The following is a 6208-nucleotide window of genomic DNA, read 5'->3' as shown; positions in this document are numbered from 1 at the left end:
GTTATGAAAGTGGGATTCCCGCCTGTCAGGGAACTGCCATCGGAGTTAGAGGTGCTGGACAGGCTCCAGCAGAGTAGGAGAGACTCTGCAGCAGAAGCAGGAACCAGCAGGGGGAGTGCAAGAGTTACAGCGGAGGGGAGGCTCTCAGACGCTTCTAGTGAGAATAGTGAAGAGGTAACTAGACCCCCTTTAGGAATTCCCTCCCTTCGCCGGAAACTGTCACGCAGAGAGTCACGAAAGCGCATGTCCGTCAAACAGCTTTTATGTTGGCGTAAATTCAGTAGACGCCCACTGTCAGATTCTACCAGCGACTGACGGAGTCATGCTTTTAGGGGCTCCGTTAGTGCCTGGGTTTGGATGACCGGCCAAACCCCAGCGGGATCAAGCTTTTACGCACAAGCAGCTCATTATCCCATCATAGCAATCTGACAGTCTCCGAAAGCTGTTTGTGCAAGCAGAGGGCATCATGAGTGAACCAGCAGGAACCGGGGCAGCTGGAGCTGGAGCAGATCCAAGCCTGGAAGAAAGGTACAGGGCGTTGGAGGTCCAGCTCGCACTGCAAACGGCGAGGCTGGAGGAGAGGAGGGCTCAAGATGCAGATAAGGGGAAAACCACCCCACTTGCCAGAAGGGTGCCTGGATTGGTGCAGAAATTTGGGGGGAATCCCAGGAACTATCAAGCCTTTAGAACAGAGATGCAATATGCTCTCAATCTACTGTTTGATGACTTCCCCGATGAGAACTCTAGAGTGGCGTACGTGATTGGCCATCTAGAGGGAGGGGCGAGGGACTGGGTTCGCCCCCTGATGGCAGCCAATAATGAAATCTTAAAGGACACAATGAAGTTTTTTCGCGCCATGGACTTGATGTTTTCCAGCGAGATTGAGCAGGGGATGGTGCGCAGGGAGTTGATGGCTTGTAAACAGGGGAGCCGATCTGTACGTGAGTACTGGACTGAGTTCACCATGCTGATTCATAGACTGGGGTGGAACCTTGCTAGTGAACCTATTCAAATGCTATTTGAAGAAGGTCTCTCTCCGGCAGTGAAAGATGAACTTTCCCGGGCGCCTAGGGCGGAGTCTATGGACCAGCTGACTAAATCAGCGCTGTCCATAGGAGCACGCCAGGAGGCTAGAGCTTTGGAAAAGCGGGAAGGAAAGGGGGAACGTTGGAAGGACTTCCGCATTCCAGAGATTCCGGAGCAGCCTTTCCCGCCAGCAGAGCCGATGGAACTTGGAGCAGCGCGCGCGCGCACAGTTTCAAACACCAGTGAAGGGCGGAAGAAGGAGGGAAAGAGCGGCAAGAGATGCTATCTCTGCCAACAGCCAGGTCACTTTGCCAGAGTCTGTCCGCAAAGGAAGGAATGGCAAGGGATGGCAGGAACTGTTGGGGGGAAGGAGGAGGATGAAATGAAGGAGCAAGTAAAAGCCAACGCCTGGTTGCCAACATCGGGGCACAGCAGCCAGGCCAGGGAGTAGTGAACGTGCCCACGCCGGAACCCCCAAGACCAGCACTTGTGATAGAGGTGTTGCTGGAACTGGCAAACGGACACCCACTAAAGATAAGAGCGCTATTGGACTCAGGTAGCTCATGTAATTTCATGAGTAAGGAGTTTGCAGCTGAGCACCAGATACAGACTATCCCATTAAGTAAGCCTTTGCAGGTTACCACGATTGATGGGAGGGAGCTGTTGGGAGGAGAAGTGAGCCAACAGACTGTACCAATGATAATGAGGGTGGCACGGCACACAGAACTGATAGCGTTTAACGTAGCCACCCTGGGAGGAGCCCCTATTATCTTGGGAATGAGCTGGCTGGCACTACATGATCCGCTAGTAGGCTGGCATCAGCGCGTGGTTTCCTTTGGATCAGCACATTGCCTAGAACACTGCAAGGAGGGAGAGGCCCAGGCAGGCAGCAGGGCCACTCTAGCAGGGGTGGAAGTGATGGACAAGGGGAAGGTGCCACCACAATACGCTGACTTGATTGACGTATTCAGCGAAAAGGAAGCGGATAAATTGCCCCCGCACAGACCCTTTGACTGTCAAATTACCTTACTCCCAGGAGCACAATTGCCAGTGGGGAAGCTGTATGCAATGTCAGACAGTGAGATGCAGGAGTTAAGGGAGTTCATTGACAAGAATCTCAAGAGAGGTTTCATCAGAGAGTCACGAGCGGTGGGGGGCAGTCCAGTGTTCTTTGTGGACAAAAAAAACACGGGCAAGCCCAGACTTGTGTGTGATTTCAGGTCCCTGAATGCAGTGTCAGAACCAGTGACTTTCCCTATGCCTAGAATTGATGACATTCTGACACAGGTGAGAAAAGGGAAGATTTTTACCAAGCTGGACCTTAGGGGGGCATATAACTTGATACGTGTGAGGAAGGGGGATGAGTGGAAGACCACTATGTTCACCCCCTTGGGGGCGTTTGAGTACCTCGTTATGCCTTTCGGATTACAAGGAGGCTCCGCCTGTTTTCAATCATTCATGAATCACGTCCTGGGGCCATTGCTCTACAAGAACTGCGTAGCGTTCTTAGATGACGTCCTGGTGTACTCAGAGAATGAGGAGCAGCATGTGCGAGATGTAAGCGAGGTACTGAGCAAACTGCGAGAAAACCGGCTGTGGGTGAAACTGGAGAAGTGTCAGTTTCATACTAGGGAGGTGGAATTCCTGGGGTACCGGTTGTCTGACAAGGGATTGGCCATGGATCCCAGCAAGGTTCAAGCGGTACTGGAATGGAAAACACCAAAGACCAAGAAGGACGTGCAAAGGTTCCTGGGGTTCGGAAACTTCTATAGGAAGTTCATCAAAAACTTTGCCCATTTGACCGCGCCCATCACAGATTGTCTTAGTAGCAAAAAGAAATTTGTTTGGACGGAAGAAGCGCAGCGGGCGTTCGAACGCCTAAAGCAGGCGTTTGCGTCGGAAGAACAGCTTCTGCACGTGGATCTACAACAACCAATGAGAGTGGAGACTGACGCGTCAGACCGAGCAGTGGGGGCCGTGCTTCTCCAGCCGGGAAAGGATACGTCGGAATGGAGACCGTGTGCATTCTTTTCGCGGAAATTGAACAAATCCGAGAGGAACTACACAGTGTACGACAGAGAACTGCTCGCCATTCATGAAGCATTCCGGAAATGGCGGCACTTGCTGATTGGGGCGCAACACAAGGTTCAAGTCCGAACTGACCACAAAAATCTGGAATATTGGAGAACAGCCCGTGTCCTGAACCAGAGACAAGTGCGATGGGCCCAGGAGTTCTCCAAATTCCACTTTGAGATTCGTTACGTGCCAGGTTCAGAGAACGTGAGAGCGGATGCCCTTTCCAGGAAACCTGAGTACTTAGAGGGGGAGGGAGCGCCTGAGGCAAGGCATGTAATCTCCGAAGACCGCTGGGTGTGTGGGGCGGCATTGGTGGGGCAAAGGGAACTGATGGAAGGTACGGAGAACGATGAATACGCCCAAGAGAAACTCAGAGAACTCAGGAGGACAGAAGAGAACACAGGGGGATTTGAAGAAAAGAACGGGGCGTTGTATTACAAAGGGGCACTGTACATACCAGATGGGGAACTGAGGGGCAGAGTACTCAAGCAGTTGCATGACAGCCCCACAGCGGGACATTTTGGACAGCACAAAACCATGTGGTTGGTTACCAGGGAGTTTTGGTGGCCCAAGGTGAGGGAGGACGTGCGGGAATATGTTAGGGGTTGCGACAGGTGTCAGCGAGCAAAAGGAGAGAGGGTGGCGCCAGCGGGGCTATTACAACCCTTACCCACGCCAGAAAGGCCTTGGGAGGCAGTATCCATAGATTTTATGACGGACCTGCCAAAATCCAAAGGCAAAACAGCTGTCATGGTGGTGGTAGATCTATTAACCAAAATGTGTCATTTTATAGCCTGTTCACATGCGGTTACAGCGGAGGAGACCGCCAAGTTGTTTGTAGAGCATATTTTCAGGTTGCATGGCGCCCCCTTGAGGGTGGTCAGTGACAGAGGCAAACAATTTACTTCCAGGTTCTGGAGGAAACTTATGAGCTTACTGCAAGTAGAACTCAATTTCTCCACTGCCCGACACCCAGAAACTAATGGGCAAGCGGAAAGGGCAAACGGCATTTTGCAACAATACCTGAGGTGTTATGTAAAGGACAGAGAAAATGATTGGGTAGATAAGCTACCGCTGGCCGAATTTGCCTACAACAACGCGGAGAATGTGTCCACAGGGATGAGTCCTTTCCTGGCAAACTATGGGTGCCATCCCCGGGCATTCCCAGGAGAGGGGGGGGAGAGGTGGAGCGTGCCGGCAGCGGAACATTTTTTTGAAGAGATGGAAGCGATCCACCGTCAGCTTCAACTTAACTTAGAGAGAGCCAAGGAAGAATATAAGAAGCAAGCAGACAGAAATAGGAGGGAAGGTGAAATCATAAGGGTGGGAGACCGAGTGTGGTTGTCCACCCAAGGACTACCGTTCAAGGGTGGGAGTAAGAAATTGAGACCCAAGAAATTGGGACCCTTTGAGGTCATACAGCAGGTCAACCCAGTAGCATTCAAACTCAGACTGCCCAGTCACATGAAATTACACCCAGTATTTCACAGGTCATTACTGTCGCCGTACCGAGAGGGACGTGAGTGGGGGGAGCGTGAGAGAGAGGCCACCCAAACGCTCGTGATAGAAGAGAGAGAGCGCGACATGAACGTGGCAGGAATCATTGATTCCAGGTGGAAGGGGAATCAGGTGGAATATCTGGTAGAATGGGAGGGGGAAGTAGAGTCGGAAAACACTTGGGTGCCAGCAGAGGTAGTGAATGACGAGATCTTAATAGAAACATTTCATCAGCGTTTCCCAAGAAAACCGCAACCCGTGGCACGATTTAGAAGGGAACACTTTGGGACCACCGATGAGGAGGGAGAGTTTGAAGGGTTCCCAGAGTCAGGGGTGGGTGAGGAAGCTGCCTCCGACGAAGAAGAAGAAGACGGGGAGAGAGACGGGACGCCGTGGCTAGAAGTGTTTGAATCCTCTGATGACGAGGATTGCTCTTTCAGGGGCTTTCCGCCCTCACCGCCAGTGGGAGAGGAGGCGGGAGGGGGTGAAGGGGGGCCTGGGGGGGAGGTGGATGTCAGGGAACTGCCATCGGAGTTAGAGGTGCTGGACAGGCTCCAGCAGAGTAGGAGAGACTCTGCAGCAGAAGCAGGAACCAGCAGGGGGAGTGCAAGAGTTACAGCGGAGGGGAGGCTCTCAGACGCTTCTAGTGAGAATAGTGAAGAGGTAACTAGACCCCCTTTAGGAATTCCCTCCCTTCGCCGGAAACTGTCACGCAGAGAGTCACGAAAGCGCATGTCCGTCAAACAGCTTTTATGTTGGCGTAAATTCAGTAGACGCCCACTGTCAGATTCTACCAGCGACTGACGGAGTCATGCTTTTAGGGGCTCCGTTAGTGCCTGGGTTTGGATGACCGGCCAAACCCCAGCGGGATCAAGCTTTTACGCACAAGCAGCTCATTATCCCATCATACCGCCCCTTTGATTCACTTTCTCCATGTTATGCTTAATTTTATGCAATTTAAGCTTTTTGAAGATGACTCTATGAAATTCACGCTTTCCAAAACAATCTGAGCACCAAAACACAGCTAATTTTCTAAACTCTCTCTCATCCAAATTTAGTGATGTGATTCATTAATCAAACGAAATTTATAAGAAATGCAAATATGAGTGCTCATAAAAATGAAGATGCAAATGAAAATTACATACAAAAATGCATTATATATGGGGAAATGGCTTGCAGAAAATGTGTACATTAGCCAAAATTGCATGCAAAAATGTGTTTATTAATATAAATTTACACCCAAGTGATGGGTTTTTGTGTGGATTAAAAATAAATAAAATCAAATTTTAGCAGAAATGTGGAGAACTGAATTTAAGATTGGCGGGGGGGAGGGAATGAGAAAACAAGAGAACTGAAATGGACATGTCCTTTTCATCCCTAGTTACTGCAATCAGTTTACTTCTACCTATATGAAATGCACACAAAATATCCTAATATATACCCCAACTGGAGGCTTGGTAGAAAACACATCTGAGAAGAATATGAACACAATAAATGGCTTTTTCTGCTATCTGGAAACATCCAGGAATGTCTTTCTCACCCCTGTAGGAAGTGGAAAGTCCTGAAAAAATGTGGGACCGGTTAGCAGCCGTAAATCCATAGAGAGTTG

The sequence above is a fragment of the Podarcis gaigeae genome (genome assembly GCF_964106915.1).
Source record: "Podarcis gaigeae genome assembly, chromosome: 16".
Classification (NCBI taxonomy): domain Eukaryota; kingdom Metazoa; phylum Chordata; class Lepidosauria; order Squamata; family Lacertidae; genus Podarcis; species Podarcis gaigeae.
Note: the sequence above shows the minus strand (reverse complement) of the source record.